Genomic DNA, 16,047 nt, shown 5'->3' with positions numbered 1-16,047 from the left:
GCCACACACGCCAGAAGGAGGGAGGAAAAAAAGGAAGGAGTAAAAAGGAAAAGAAGAAAAAGAGGGGAAAAAAGGTAAAAAAAAAGGGGGGGGGGGGAAGGAGCGAGATTAAAAAGAAAAAAGTTTAAAAAATCTTAAAATAATTCAGCCACGAGCTGGAGAGATGGAAGAATTAAATAGCTGTATATATGTAACTACACACACGGAGCGAGCCGGTTCGGTTTATAGCTCTATCTCTACATATATATATATAAATATCTCCCTATAAATACAGATCTCTCGCGACGCCGCTTATTTGGGAGCCCCAGACTTTTCACCAGACTTCTGTAAGGAGGAGGAAGAGAAGAGAGAGAGAAGGAGGAGGAAGAAAAAAAAAAAAAAAAAAAAGAAAGAAAAAAAAAAAAAAAAAAAAGGGAGGCAGGGCTGCTGGGCAAAGCCCCTCTGCACTGTTCGCTTTGAGGCAAAAGAAAGTCAAATGTGTGTTTATATAGAGGCGGGGAAGCCGGGGCTGGGCCGGCCGCCAGCGCCGCCGCTCCCCCCGCGCTCCGGCGGCTCGGGGGGGCCGGGCCGGGCCGGGGACGCGGCGCTGGAGCGTGCGAGCCCTGGCCAGGAGCCCGCGGCTCGCTCACGCCGCTCCGCTCGGCCTCATCCTCCTCCTCCTCCCGCTGCTGCTGCTCTTTCTCCTCCTCTTCTCCTCCTCCTCCTCCTCCTCCTCCCGCCGGCCTGCGGAGAGACGAGCGCGGCTCAGCCCCGCGGACCCCCGCCCGCGTTAACCCTTGGCGAGGCGCTGCTGGCAGCGGGAGGATCCCCCCAGGAGAGGGTCTCCCCGATATCGGATCCGGGATTGAGTGCTCAGCCTTGGACCCGAGATCGTTCCCCCCTTGCTACAACCCCCGCAGGGATCCCCCTGGGATTGTTCCCCCAGTATTTAATCCTTGATCCTTCTCCTTCCCACAACCCCCCCAGCGATCCCCCTGGGATTGTCCCCCCAGTATTTAATCCTTGATCCTTTTCCCTTTGCCACCCTCCCCAGTGATCCCCCTGGGATTGTCCCCCCAATATTTAATCCTTGATCCTTTTCCCTTTGCCAAAAACCCTCCCCAGTGATCCCCCTGGGATTGTCCCCCCAATATTTAATCCTTGATCCTTTTCCTTCCCACAACCCCCCCAGGGATTCCCTCGAGGTTGTCCCCCCAATATTTAATCCTCGATCCTTTTCCCTTTGCCACAAACCCCCCTCGGTGATCCCCCTAGGATTGCCCCCCCAGTATTTAATCCTTGATCCTTTTCCTTTTGCCAAACCCCCCCAACAGTGATCCTCTCGGGATTGTCCCCCCAATATTTAATCCTCGATCCTTTTCCCTTTGCCACCCCCCCAACAGTGATCCCCCTAGAATTGTTCCCCCAATATTTAATCCTTGATCCTTTTCCTTTTGCCACCCCCCCCCAAAGTGATCCCCCTGGGATTGTCCCCCCAATATTTAATCCCTGATCCTTTTCCTTCCCACAAACCCCCCTCAGGGATCCTCTCAGGGTTGTCCCCCCAATATTTAATCCTTGATTGTTCCCCCCTTGCCACAAACCCCTCCGTCCCCAGGATTTGATCTCCCTGGGATTGTCCCCCCAGTATTTAATCCTTGGTTGTCCCCCCAATATTTAACGCTCGATCATTTTGCCCTGGCAAAAATCCCCCCCATTTAACCCCTTTGTCGTTCCACAACACCCCCAAATGTTTAACCCTGACTCCCCCTCGTGATGCTCCCCACAAACTTAACCCTCGATCATTTCCCCCGATGTTTGATCCCTGATATTTCCCCCGTAATGATCCCCCCATATTTAACCCTTCACGACTTTCCCCCCCATATTTAAGCCCCAATCCCTCTCTTCGCCCCCCCCCCCCCGCAAAAATTTCATCCCACAGGAATTCCCCCTTTTCAATGACTCCCCTACCCAAATTTATCCCCTAATTATTTCCCCCTTCCGTGATTTCCCTCTCTGCCCCCACCCAGGCACAGTTTTACCCCCACACCTGACATTAATTCACCCCAATCACCGATTTCCCCCCCCCAATAATTTCTCCCTGCCTATTGATGTTCCCCTTCCCTCATTTCCTCCTGGGAATAATTTCCCTCCCCCTTTGATGATCCTGACCCCCCCCCTCCTTTTCCCATTATTTCCCAGATTTCCCCCATTACAGAATTGCCCCCACCAGGACCTGCAACGACCCCCCCACCACAATCATTTCCCCCTTTGCATTAACCCTAAGCACTCCCCACTAATTACCAGTGACAATTAACCTCGCGGTGATTTCCTCAGCGCCCCCACCACATTTTGGGGTCTTGCTCTATTTTAATTTATTGGAGGGGGGGGAATTTTCCTGCTCCCCCTCCCCGCTGCTCCCCAGGCCAGCTTTGCCGGGTGCCGCCGCTTTTCCCAGGGGTGTCCCCATTGTCCAGGAGGCTCCAACCCCCAGAAAATTCCCTTTCCCCCCGCGGGGATGGCAGCAGGTACCGGGGCCGCCCGCTCGCAGCCACGCATTTGCTTCAGATTACAGGAAAAACAAAAGTTCTTTGAGTTCCCCCGTTCCCCTGCGCCCCCTCCCCGCCGCTCCCCGCCTGGCTCCGCTCTGTTCCCGCTGGGAGCGCAGCGAAGAGAGGGCGGGGGTGCCCCCCGCTTTTTATTTTTGGGGTGACCCCGGGGGGGAAGCCAGGCTGGAGCCCCTTCCCCGCCTCCCCCCTGGGGCGGGATCCCCCTGGAGCATCGCAATTCCCGCATCTTCCATCGCCAAGGATACCCAGCCCCGCGCCCCATTCCCGGCGGTACAACCCCCCAACCCCATCCCACGGGAATTCCCGGCACCGCCACGGCGCATCCGCTGCCGGGACTGCTCCTCTCCCCGCTGCCGGCCCCCAGGGTTGGGGTGCCCCTGTGTGGAGCGGGGACCCCTCCCCGGGGCTGGCGCATCCCGGCCCGGAGCCCCCCGAGCCCGGCCGGGCCCCGCGCCCCGCCGCTCTCTGCCGGCCCCACGGCCCCACCCGGTGGCGGCCGCGGGCACTGCAGGGCCGGCAGGTGGAGGCACTGTCCCCTCCTGTCCCCTCCTGTCCCCTCCTGTCCCCTCCTGTCCCCTTCAATGTCCCCTCCTGTCCCCTCCTGTCCCCTCCTGTCCCCTTCAATGTCCCCTCCCCTGTCCCCTTCAATGTCCCCTCCTGTCCCCTCCTGTCCTCTCCCGTGTCCCCTCTCTGTCCCCTTCAATGTTCCCTCCTGTCCTCTCCTGTCCCCTTCAATGTCCCCTCTCTGTCCCCTCCTCTGTCCCCTCCTATCCCCTCTCTGTCCCCTCTCTGTCCCCTTCAATGTCCCCTCCCCTGTCCCCTTCAATGTCCCCCCCGTCCCCTCCTGTCCCCTTCAATGTCCCCTCCTGTCCCCTCCTCTGTCCCCTTCAATGTCCCCTCCTGTCCCCTCCTCTGTCCCCTTCAATGTCCCCTCCTGTCCCCTCCTGTCCCCTTCAATGTCCCCTCCCCTGTCCCCTTCAATGTCCCCTCCTGTCCCCTCCTGTCCTCTCCCGTGTCCCCTCTCTGTCCCCTTCAATGTCCCCTCCTGTCCCCCTGTCCCCTTCAATGTCCCCTTCCCTGTCCCCTCCTTTCCCCTCTTCTGTCCCCTTCAATGTCCCCTCCTGTCCCCTTCAATGTCCCCTCCTCTGTCCCCTTCAATGTCCCCTCCTGTCCCCTTCAATGTCCCCTCCTCTGTCCCCTTCAATGTCCCCTCCTGTCCCCTTCAATGTCCCCTCCTCTGTCCCCTTCAATGTCCCCTCCTGTCCCCCCGTCCCCTTCCTGTCCCCTTCCCTGTCCCCTCTTTTCCCCTTTTCTGTCCCCTTCAATGTCCCCTCTCTGTCCCCTCCTGTCCCCTCCTGTCCCCTCACTGTCCCCTCACTGTCCCTTCCTGTCCCCTCCCTGTCCCCTTTAATGTCCCCTTCAATGTCCCTTCCCTGTCCCCTCACTGTCCCCTCTCTGTCCCTTCCTGTCCCCTCCCTGTCCCCTTTAATGTCCCCTCCTGTCCCCTCCTGTCCTCTCCCATCCCTTCAATGTCCCCTCCTGTCCCTCCCTGTCCCCTCCTGTCCCCTCCTGTCCTCTCCCATCCCTTCCCTGTCCCTTCCCCGTCCCCTCCCCTCCTCCCCACTGGGTGTCCCTGGGCTCGGCCCCAGTCGCTTCTCCAAAGCATCTTCCCAAAAACCATTCCCAAAGCCTCTTCCTGAATCTCTCACACAAATCTCCCCATCCCAAAGCATCTTCTCAAAAAAATCTTCCCAAAAAAATTCCCATAAAAGCCTTCCCAAAGCCTCTTCCTGCATCTCTCACACGCGTGCTCCCATCCCAAAGCACCTTCCCGAAAAACATTCCCAAAAAAATTCCCGAAATACCTTCCCCAAATTCTTTTTCAGAGTCCCATAGCGTCATCCCAAAATATTTGTCCCAAGTGGCTCCCAGAGCGCCTCGTGCTGTCCCAGCTCCCCTTCCCAAAGCATCTTCCTGAAGCCCCTTCCCAAAATATCTTCCCAAAATTCTTGCCCAAAGTGATTCCCAAAAGGATCTTCCCAAAGTACCTCCCAGTCTCCCAATGCACCTTCCCAAAATGGCAACCCAAAGCGTTTTCCCAAAAACTGTTCCCAAAGCATCTTCCCAAAAACTGTTCCCAAAAACTGTTCCCAAAGCATCTTCCCAAAAACTGTTCCCAAAGCATCTTCCCAAAAACTGTTCCCAAAAACTGTTCCCAAAGCATCTTCCCAAAAACTGTTCCCAAAGCATCTTCCCAAAATGCCAACCCAAAGCATCTTCCAAAAAACTGTTCCCAAAGCATCTTCCCAAAAACTGTTCCCAAAAACTGTTCCCAAAGCGTTTTCCCAAAAACTGTTCCCAAAGCATCTTCCCAAAATGGCAACCCAAAGCGTTTTCCCAAAAACTGTTCCCAAAGCGTTTTCCCAAAAACTGTTCCCAAAGCATCTTCCCAAAAACTGTTCCCAAAAACTGTTCCCAAAACACCTGCTCCAGGCACCTCACGCCTTCCCAAAATGCCTTCCCCAAAAACCTTCCTGAAGCCCTTCCCCAAAGCATCTTCCCAAAATTCCCGCTCCAAGCACCTCACTTGGGAAACCCCTTCCCAAAACTCCTTCCCAAAACGATCCCTGACCCCAGTGGAAAACACCCCTGGAATTCCCAGCAAGGAGGCCTTCCCTCCTCCTTCCTTTTCCATGGAAAAATCCATCCCAGGGATGCTCTTGGCCTCCCCAAAGCAGCAGAATTCCTGTCCCAAAATCTTTCCAAGCGTGTGGAAAAGCCCTTCTGGGGAGCAGGGAAAGGGGCAGGAACAAGCCACCGGCACGGAATTCCGTAAGAATTTTATGGAAATGCCCAATATTTCTTTTCCTACTACTGGGAATTCAAGGAGGAAGTGGGAAAGCCAAAAAAAAAAAAAAATTTGTGGGGTTAAAAGGGTTTCTCTTGGAGCAGATTCCCACCCCCTGGGGTAAATCCAGGCTTTTCCAAGGTCAGACCCGGAGCTGAAGCCGAGTCCGTGGGGATGCAGCCGCGGCATTCCCAACTTTTCCTGGAGCCTGGGGAATTTTGTCATCCCCAGACAAAGCCAAGGGGCCGTGACACCGCAACCGGGGTGGAGAAAGCACCGGGGGAGCGACAATTCCAGAGGGGAGAGGGGCCGTGGATTTCCCTTTGGGAATGGGAATGCCGGCGTCTCATCCCCCCAGGATGGGACTGGGGCTGAACCGCTCCCAAATCCCGGGGCTCAATCCCGCTTTTCCCACGGGGCTGGATCCCAGAGTCCAATTTCGCGACACAAACGAGACCCTGAATTCCAAACCTTGGGGAAAAACAGGGAATTCCGGTGCCAGGAGGAAAAGCTCCCTCCAGGCTCTCGCTCTGCCTGGGCCACCAAGCGCCAAAATTCCCTTTTTTCCCCAAATTCCCTGGGATTTGCCGTGCCAGGAGCGGGCAATGCCCTCCCTGCAGCTCCTGGAGATCCCAGCGCTGTTCCGTTCCAGCTGGAGAGAGCAGCAGAGTCCCGGAGGTTGCGCCCGGAGCAGCATTCCCGGGATATTCCCGGGATATTCCCGGGATATTCCCCATTCCCAGGGAACCTGGGGGAGCTCTGCCTTCCCAGGGCATCCCAAAAGAAGCGCTGGATCTCTCCCTGCACACAAAAACTCCCGCTGGGAATTTCCCTTCCCTGTTTTCCACAGCTGCACCCCCTCGGCCGCGCAGACAGATCGGATTCCCCGAGAAAATTCCAGAGGCGCTTCCAGGTAATATTCCTTTTTAATTCCTTTTTTTTTTTTTTTTTTTCTTTCCCAAAATCCTTTCTAAAATCATCATTTATTTCTCTGAGGCTTCCTCATATCCTTTCCCCTTTTTTTTTTTTCCAAACCCCAATTCCCCTTTTCCTTATCCAGGCAAAACATTCCCGAAGGGCAAACCGGGAAAAACTTGGAAGGCAGAGGTGGAATTTTCAATGTTGGTGTCTCACTCCATGACTTTTTTTTTTTTTTTACTTCATCTTGTATGTAATTTCAAAAATATAATTAAAAAAAAACCCAACCTAATTCATCCAAATATCTTTCATTTCCCAGCCAGGATTTCCTGATAACGATCCATTAGGAATGTTGATCCCGTTTTTTCGCTTTGATTGTGGGGTTTATTTCCATTAATTAATATTAATTAACGGTTTCCGAGCTGATTTAATTATAGGGATGCACCACAAGCTCCTTTCCCGCTCTCATCCACCTGCAGAGGTGGGGCAGAATCCAGGGAATTTTACATTCCAGGGGAATCCCAGCTCCAGCCCCTTTGGATTTGAACCTCTGCCCCTTCCAGGCTGATAACGAGGAGCAGGGAAAACCCATCCCAACCCTGACATGAAAATCAGGGAATTCCAGATTGGAAGTGACCTGAAACATCCCATTCCCATCCCGTGCCCTGGGCGGGGACAACTTCCACAATCCCAGGGATGTATATCCAAAAATATTTCATTTTTTAACTCCTCCTCCAATTTTATTGAATTTTTGCTCCCAAATCTCCAACTGGATTTTTTTTTTTTTCATGCAAACCTTCAACTTGGAATTTTTGCATCCAGACTTTCAGCCTGGTTTTTTTTTTTTTTTTTTTTTTGCAGCCAAACTTCCAGCTGGAATTTTTTTTTGCACCCAAGCCCCCCATTGGAATTCTTTGCAGCCAAATTCCAACTTCTCCCCCTTACCTCCCCCAAACTTCCCAATCAATTTTTGCTCCTTCCTCAATTTTGCTCTTTCCCCCCCAAAAACTCTGCTGGGGTTTTGGGAGCCGCTTCTCCCGCTGGAAGCGGAATTCCACCATTCCCGCAGCTGGGAATAGGCCTTCGCTCCTCGTTTGGGACTTTGCTTCCTGAAATATTTTTCAAACCGGGCGCCTTTCCACCCCTGCACCGAAATTTGGGAATTGTCATCACCGCTTTTCCCACCCTCTGGATGAACAAACAACCACCACCCCCTTGGGAAATCCCGTGGGAAGCGGCGTGGATATTCCAGGATTTCGGGCGCGATCGGATGCGGCAGCATCCCAATCCCCAAACCCCCAATGGGGAAAAATCCCCGGGAAGAAAATCCGGATTCTTTTCGCCACTCACCCAACCTCCAAGTCCAAGTTGGCCCCGGCGGCCGCTTCCCACTCCCGGGAAAAGCCGGAGCGATTTATAGCGTGGGAGCCGCGCTGCTCCCCGCCCCCAGCGGGGAAAGCGCCGCTGGAAAATGAGGATTCCCAAGGATTTGGGGATGATGACAACGTCAAGCTTCCCTCCCCGAGACTCCGGCATTGGCTCCATCACCCCGCTCCCAAAATAAAATCCCGCTTTTGAAATTCCAAGAGATTCTCCCCCACTCCTACCCCTCCTGAGGGTTTTCCTTCTTTTTTCCATTTTTCTCCCTCTTCTCCTTCTTTTTTTTTTTTTCCCCTCTTATTTTCATTCTTTTTTCCCCTCTTTTCCTTCTTTTTCCCTTTCTTGTCTTTTTAAAAAATTATTTTCCCCTTTCCCCTCCCTAATTTTTGTCCCTTCTTTTCTTTATTCTCCTTAATCCCCTTTTTCTTTCTTCTTTTTCCCCCTCACTTTGTCCCTTCTTTTCCTTCTTCTTTTCCCCTTTATCTATTTTTCTTTTTTCCTTATTTCCCCTCCTTCTCCCCTTCATTTTCTCCCTTCCTCTTATTCTTCTTTTTCTCCCTCATCACCTTTTTTCTTATTTCCCCCCTCATTTCTCCCTTCTTTTCATTCTTCTTTCTATCCTTTATCTTCTTTTCCCCCTTCATTATTTGATCACTTCCCCCTACTTTCTTCTCCTTTCCCCCCTCGTTTTTCTTTTTATTTTCCCCTATTTTCTCTCATTTTCCCCACTCTATTTTTCCCTTTTTTCTCCTCTTTTTTTTCCCCTTTTACCCTCTTCTTTTCCCCCTTTTCCCACACATTTTTACCTTTTTTTTTTCCTTTTTCTTTGCCCCCTTTTTTTCCTTTTTTTTTTTTTTTTTTTTTGTTTTCTGAAAAGCCTCCGAAACCCAAATGTTTCTGCCTGGAGTTTATCAAATTACATTTGGGGACAAAGAGCTAAAGTGCATTTTCTTGAGGGCTTTGACAATTGGGGGAGCCAGCAAGGAAATGAAAAGAATGACAGAAAACCAAAGGCTTTTGTCGGATGCAGATCGGGAAAAGCCGCCCTTGGGGGGCCTTTCTTTCCCTTTTCCTTGGATTTCCTTCCCACTTTCTTTTCCCAGGTGTTAAACTCGGGGCTGTGGGGAAAAGCACGGAAAATCCCTTTGGATTGCGGGGCTGCGTGGGGGTTGGAATGACTGAATTCAGGTTTTTTCCTCGTTTTTTTGTTTTGTTTTTCTTCTTCTTTTTTTTTTTTTTTTTTTTTAACAAAATGCCAGTGTTTCAAAGGAAAATGAAGCCCCTTTGGAAATGTGAAGCTCCGAGATAATGACCGGATCGCTCCAGGACTGGATGGGAACAGGTGATGCTTTTTTCCTTCCTTTCTTGTTCCCATCTGTCCTTTGTTCCACGGGAGACCGAGGAGAGACAGAAACGAGATCATTTTGATATTCCCCCTTTTTGTGCATCCGACTTTTCCCGAGGAGCGCGGACGCGCCTTGGGCCCGCTCCAGGCGCCGCCGGAGCGGGGATGCGGAAAAACCCCTCTAAAATCCCTTTAAAATCCCACCAAAAACCCAAAACTCAACTTTTGATCTCTTGAAAATCCCAAAGTGGCCGGGCTGGGGCTGCTCCGACCCCAGCTCCGGATGGGCCCCCAGGAAGATGCTCCAGGGACAGCCCGACCCAAATCCAAAGAAATCTCTCGAAAAACGGGATTTTCTGCTGGGTTTCAGTGGAATTCTACTCCAGGGGGTTTAATTCCAGTTTGGGACTTCACCATAAATGGAGCCCAACCCGATTTATCCCCATTCCCAATCCCTTCTCCTGCAATTTGTGACCGCTCTCAGCCTCTTTCCTCCCCAAATTCCTTCAATTCCTCCTCCAAACCCAATCCCAAGGCAACAATCCCCTCGGAGAATCCCAAATCCCAAATTCCCGGCAGAAATCCCCGTGGGGGCTGCACAGGGAAAGATTTGAGCTTCTGTTCCCATTTTTTTCCCCCCAATTAGGAGAATTTGGGCAGGATTTCCCCTCACTTCTGTGTTGGATTAGCAATGATGGAATTGGGAATATTTCCTGCAAATAATCCCAGGTATCCAGAGTTTTTCCTTAAGGTCTCTTAGTTTGGAAGTCTCCTCAGGAAGAAGAGATCCTTTTCCTGAGTATCCCATTTTAAAATTTATTAAGTTATTTATTTAGTTCAGATCATTTATTTGATCTCCCTTTCTCTGCCAAATATCCCCCCCCAAAAAAATCTCCTTTAAGTCCCAACCTGCCACCACTACCCGGGATTTATCCTGGATTTCCAAACAATCTTCCTTCTTTTTTTTAAATCTGCTACCAGCAAAGTCATCCTCCCAAATTTCAGCCCTTTTCCCAACCCATCCAGCTTTTCCCTGGCCTGGATCTCCCGACAATTCCCAAGAACAGGTGAGGTGTGAGGGGTTTGTGCATCCTTGCGAGATTCCAGCCTCCACTCTTCTCCAGGCCATGGAGAAAATTCCAAAGGCACAACGAGAACCACTTTTCCCTGCTCCGGAAAGAAAAGAAATCCTCGGGAACTTTCAGCCTTCAATCCCAACACAAAATTCCAGGGAATGCAAGATGGGGAAATCCATCCCCAAATATCCACATATATTTTTTTAAAAATGGGATTTTGGACTTGTGGTTAAAACATTATTTATATCCCAAATATTTGAATATAAAACCCGGATGAGGAGGCAACTCCAAGGACCTACAGAATGGGAATATCCCAGTGTTTGTTCTCTCCAAATCCAGGATTTTCTCCCTGAGAAGACGGCTGGGATTTATCCCATTATCCTGAATTTCCCTCCTTCTCCCTGTGCTGGAGATTTCCACCTCTCTGCTCCCATCCCTCTTCCCAACTCATCCCAAAATCCTTGGAAAAAGAGGTTTTAAATCCCAGGATAATTAGTGGAGCAGGGATTCAAGGCTGGAGCCGAGCCTGTTTCTCCTGCCCGTGGCTCCGCTCTCATCCCTGAATCCCAAGAGTTTTCCGTGCTGAACACATTTGGAAAACAGGGAAAAGGGACGAGGAAAGAAAGGAAAGAAGCCAAGCCCCAAATGCCAACCTCATCCAGAGGAAATTCCAGGTGGGATTTGCTGCCAAAGCAAAGGGCTGGGTGCCCTTGAACACCAGCCCAGGGCTCCTCTTTCCTGAAGAACTCCCAAAATTCCACTTTTCCTTTGGGATCTTTTTAAAATTCCCTTTTTTTTTTGGCTCAAACAGTCAAAATTTTGGGCCCATCCTGGGTGAGGGATGCCCCACCCACACCACGGAGCCTTAAAAACAGGGAAAACCTCTGGAATGAGGCCCTGGAGCAAGGATACCCCTCTTAGGACAAGAGGTGGCCCAGAAAAGTGGGATTGGGAAGGAATGGGAGCCTGATCCATGTGGAATAAGTGGGAGTTTTATCAAAGCAAGAAGGGATTTTTTTCTCCATTCCCAGAAAAAAGTGAGGGAAGTTTGTGAGTGAGGAAGGAACTGGGGAAGAGGAAGAAAAAAGAGTTTTCCAGATCAGATTTTTCCCGGTTTGGGGAAGTTTTGGGGAGTTTTTCACTTCCCTTAAGGATGCGGAATGAAGCTGAAAGCACCACAGCTCCGTTCCTTCCCGAAATCCTTCATCCCCTTTCCAACAGAACCACTCTGGATCTTCCAAACCACTGATGGGGCCTCGTGGATCCAAGGAAACACGACGGCCCCATGGAAATCCGTGGAATAAATTGGGATATCGCTCCTGCCTGATGCTGGCTCCAAGTGTTGCTCCACATCCCCAAACACACCGGAAAGGTTTCTCCAGGTCATCCTTAGGATCACCAAATTCCAGGGAGGTTTTCCCATTCCTCTCACAGAGTTTAGTTTTCCTTTCAGGAAAACTCACAGAAACTTCCCTTACTTCTTGGAAAACTCAGAAATTTCTATTCTTTTTAGGAAAACTCACAGAAGCTTCCTTTCTTTTAAAGAAAAATCACAGAAACGTCATTTCTTCTTTGGAAAATTTCCTTAAAATCAAAATTGATCCATGCTCCCAGTTAAAACTCAGGAAAATAAATTCATATTTAGTTTGAGCCATTTTCAGGATTTTTACAAGGCAAAACCCATTATCCCACATGGGATATCCCAGATTGAGGATGGGAAGAGGAACCAGGAGATTTTTAGGAGAAAATCCCCATTTTCCTGCATGGAATATCCTGGATTGAGGACAGGAAGGGAAATTGGAAGTTTTTCTAGGAGGCAAACCCCATTTTCCTGCAAGGAATATCCTAGATTGAGAACAGGAAGGGAAATGTTTTGGGAATATCCCAAATTGAGGACGGGAAGGATTTTAAGGAATGAGTGGGGTGCTGGTGTGGGATAACCGAGGGTGTTGCCCCCTTTAAACATCCTCATCCCGAATAAATCCCCAAATGAGCCTCAGACACTCCGGATGAGGAGACCTCAGGACGAATCCTTCGCCCAGAGATTTCCAGGGATCCGGGACCTGGGCAGGAAGTTGTTAACATTTGGGAATGGGGATGTACCTGCTCCTCCTCAACAAACCTCCCTGGCCAGAGCTCATTTGCATTCATTAGGAGCCCGGGGTGATTAGCAGAGCCCTGCCCGCTCCCATCCCCGAAAGGTTCCTCTCTCGGCTGGAGCTCCGGGATTGAGGCTGATCGGGTGACAGAGCAAAGAATTCGCTCTGAAAGAAGATTCATCCCCAGGGTCCGGCGCGGAGGCCTCGGAAGAGGCGGCTCCGCGCGGATTTGGGAGGCTCCGCCGCACCGGGACGTGCCCAGGTTCTCCCAGTTCCTGCTGCTGCCCGTGGAGCGGGAGATGGGGATGATTCCCGGGATGATCGGGAATTTCACCCTCCCTGTTGTGTCCTTCCTGCTTTGGTGTGGGAAACGGGGCGTCGATGTCAGGTGTCTGCTCCCCGAGGCCATCCCCATTACTGTGAAGCTGTTCCCGACTCCATCCCTGTGGCCCTGAGGCCATTCCAATCTTCTTGAGACCATTCCCATCTCCCTGAGGCCATCCCTGTCTCCCCAAGGTCATCCCAGTTTCCTTGAGGCCATTCCCATTTCCTTAAGACCATTCCTTTATCCCTGAGGACATTCCCATCTCCTTGAGTCCATCCCCGTCTCCCTGAAGCCATTCCCATCTCCCTGAAGCCATTCCCATCTCCCTGAAGCCATTCCCATCTCCCCAAAGCCATTCCCATCTCCCCAAAGCCATTCCCATCCCCTCGAGGCCATTCCCGTCCCCCTGAAGCCATTCCTATCTCCCCAAAGCCATTCCCATTTCCTTGAGGCCATTCCTGTCCCCCTGAAGCCATTCCCATCCCCCTGAAGCCATTCCCATCCCCCTGAAGCCATTCCCATCCCCTCGCGGCCATTCCCATTTCCTTGAGGCCATTCCCGTCCCCCCAAAGCCATTCCCGTCCCCCTGAAGCCATTCCCATCTCCCCGAAGCCATTCCCATCTCCCCGAGGCCATTCCCATCTCCCTGAAGCCATCCCCATTTCCTTGAGGCCATTCCTGTCCCCCCAAAGCCATTCCCATCTCCCCAAAGCCATTCCCATCTCCCCAAAGCCATTCCCATCCCCCTGAAGCCATTCCCATCTCCCTGAAGCCATTCCCATTTCCTTGAGGCCATTCCCGTCTCCCCAAAGCCATTCCCATCCCCCTGAAGCCATTCCCGTCCCCCTGAAGCCATTCCCATTTCCTTGATGCCATTCCCGTCCCCCTGAAGCCATTCCCATCTCCCTGAAGCCATTCCCGTCCCCCTGAAGCCATTCCCATCTCCCTGAAGCCATTCCCATTTCCTTGATGCCATTCCCATTTCCTTGATGCCATTCCCATCTCCCCAAAGCCATTCCCGTCCCCCTGAAGCCATTCCCATCTCCCTGAAGCCATTCCCGTCCCCCTGAGGCCATTCCCATTTCTTTGAGGCCATTCCCGTCTCCCTGAAGCCATTCCCATTTCCTTGATGCCATTCCCATCTCCCTGAAGCCATTCCCATCTCCCTGAAGCCATTCCCATCTCCCTGAAGCCATTCCCATTTCCTTGAGGCCATTCCCGTCTCCCCAAACCCATTCCCGTCCCCCTGAAGCCATTCCCGTCCCCCTGAAGCCATTCCCATTTCCTTGATGCCATTCCCGTCCCCCTGAAGCCATTCCCGTCCCCCTGAAGCCATTCCCATCCCCCTGAAGCCATTCCTGTCCCCCTGAAGCCATTCCCGTCCCCCTGAAGCCATTCCCGTCCCCCTGAAGCCATTCCTGTCCCCCTGAAGCCATTCCCGTCCCCCTGAAGCCATTCCCATCTCCCTGAAGCCATTCCCGTCCCCCTGAAGCCATTCCCGTCCCCCTGAAGCCATTCCCGTCCCCCTGAAGCCATTCCCGTCCCCCTGAAGCCATTCCCGTCCCCCTGAAGCCATTCCCGTCCCCCTGAAGCCATTCCCATTTCCTTGATGCCATTCCCATTTCCTTGATGCCATTCCCATCTCCCCAAAGCCATTCCCGTCCCCCTGAAGCCATTCCCGTCCCCCTGAAGCCATTCCCGTCCCCCTGAAGCCATTCCCGTCCCCCTGAGGGCCTCCAGGAGGGCCAAGATGCTTTCCCAGATCCGGGATCAGGGATGGGAATTGCCGCCGGCGCTCCCCGCTCGGACTCAGCTCCGGGATACTCACAAAGCACACCGGCCCAGCGATGGGGGATTTAAAACCAGGTCCTGATCCCAAATTTCCAGATCCCAGCGTGGATGTGGTGGGACCGAGGCTGGACCCACGGACACTTCATCCCCTGGGATGAAGTTGGGAATTGCCAGCAGAACTCCCCGCTCGGGCTCAGCGCCGGGATGCTCACAAAGCCCAGAGACGATGGGCTGGCACTTCCAGGGATGGATCCCAAAGCTCCGAGCTGCCGTAAAATCCCCGGGATGTCCCTGTCCCATTCCATTGTCCACCTCTGGCACGAGACGGTTCTCATTAAGGCCCACAATTGATCTCCTGGCTTTGAAGGAGACAAGAAAGGAGGAACAAATCCAACGGGATCCTCCTTCCTCCGGCCCAGGGGAACAAATCTGGCTTTAATTTCTTTTCCTTTTGTCATTCCAGTCAGGATTTCACTTTAACGACGCTGCCATCCCCATCCCTCTCCTTCTGCTCCTCGAGAAACAGGGAAGTCTCCCCTCTGCTTCCCATGTTCCCTCCCTTTGTTCTCCACGCTTGATTTATGAAAGGACTTTTCCCTCCCCAAATCCTTCATTTTGGGAGTCAAGGACCCCCAAAATCGGTGGTTCCCACCCCGGAGTTCAGAAGAGCCACGCTGGGACTCGCTCAGATGTTCCTGCCTGGCTCTAAATATTCCAGCTCAGCTGGGAAGGTGCCGGAGGGCCACACCTTCGGAGCCATCCTTTGGGAAGGAACCGCGGATGGATGCTCCGGGATGGTTTTGATTCCAGCTCTTCCTGCAGAAAATCCACTCCAGCCCAGGAATAATTCCCACCCAAACAGGTAAGGATAGGGATGCAGCGGGACTGATTTCTCCAGGATTGATTAAATCCTGCATGGAAGCTCTGTGGAAAACCTGGGAGAGACAACAGAAGTCACCTCCTTTCCCTGACCTCACTGGCACAAATCCTGGTGGTGCCCACGGAGAAGCTGCTGGAAAAAATGGCAAGGATTTAGGGATTAAGGTGGGAAAAGGCATGGAGCATAATGGTCTTTAAATCAGCAAAGAGACCAAACTCAAGGTCTTTTAAGCAGAAAATGTTTTTTTTTTATTTTTTCACTTGGCACAGGCATCAAAAAGTTATTAAAAGGGCCTGGTTAAATATCTCATTAATGAAGATGAACGAGGCCCCAGATTTGTTTTTAAGCACTTCAAAGCCGGTTTTTTTCTGACCTCCCAAAGTGTGAGTGTGTAGGGGGATCTCAGTGCCTTCAAATGTTCCTTTTTTCTGGAATTTTACAGCAGCTTTAACCGATTTCAGCGCTGGAGCTGCTGCTGCTGCTCACCCTGGGAGGGAGAGCTCGGGTTGGGACATGAGGAAAATCCGTTTGGTGGTGCAGGAACATCCCAGGGATCTGAGGGGCTGCCCTGCACATCCCGAGGCTCCATCCCACGGGAGATGGATTGAGCTGGGATGGAGCCGGCTCCTTCCTGCTGGGAGCACCTGGGAGAGCCTGGGAAGGAACGGCTCTGGGGGATGAGGGATCTCAGCCCCCTAAAATTCCAGCTGGTCCTTCCCCACATGGAAAACTGGGACGGAAGCAAGTTATCCCACCATTCCATGATCCAGGAAATCCAGTCTGGGACAGACTTGCCATGGAATCATGGACTGGTTTGGGTGGGAAGGGATCTTAAA

General features: G+C 52.1%; 1 long non-coding RNA gene across 1 annotated transcript; it reads left to right on the top strand.

Moving 5' to 3' along the window:
* The first annotated feature begins 5,711 nt into the window (after nucleotides 1–5,711).
* Nucleotides 5,712–11,438, top strand: LOC116183550 (uncharacterized). The gene is made up of 3 exons (XR_004148188.2): nucleotides 5,712–6,310; nucleotides 8,955–9,037; nucleotides 11,338–11,438. It is a non-coding gene; the product is annotated as an uncharacterized LOC116183550 (long non-coding RNA).
* Nucleotides 11,439–16,047: the final 4,609 nt, after the last annotated feature.

This window comes from Lonchura striata, chromosome 4 (genome assembly GCF_046129695.1).
Source record: "Lonchura striata isolate bLonStr1 chromosome 4, bLonStr1.mat, whole genome shotgun sequence".
Taxonomy (NCBI): domain Eukaryota; kingdom Metazoa; phylum Chordata; class Aves; order Passeriformes; family Estrildidae; genus Lonchura; species Lonchura striata.
The sequence above is the reverse complement of the archived record's forward strand: the minus strand, read 5'-3'. Positions and strand labels throughout refer to the sequence as shown.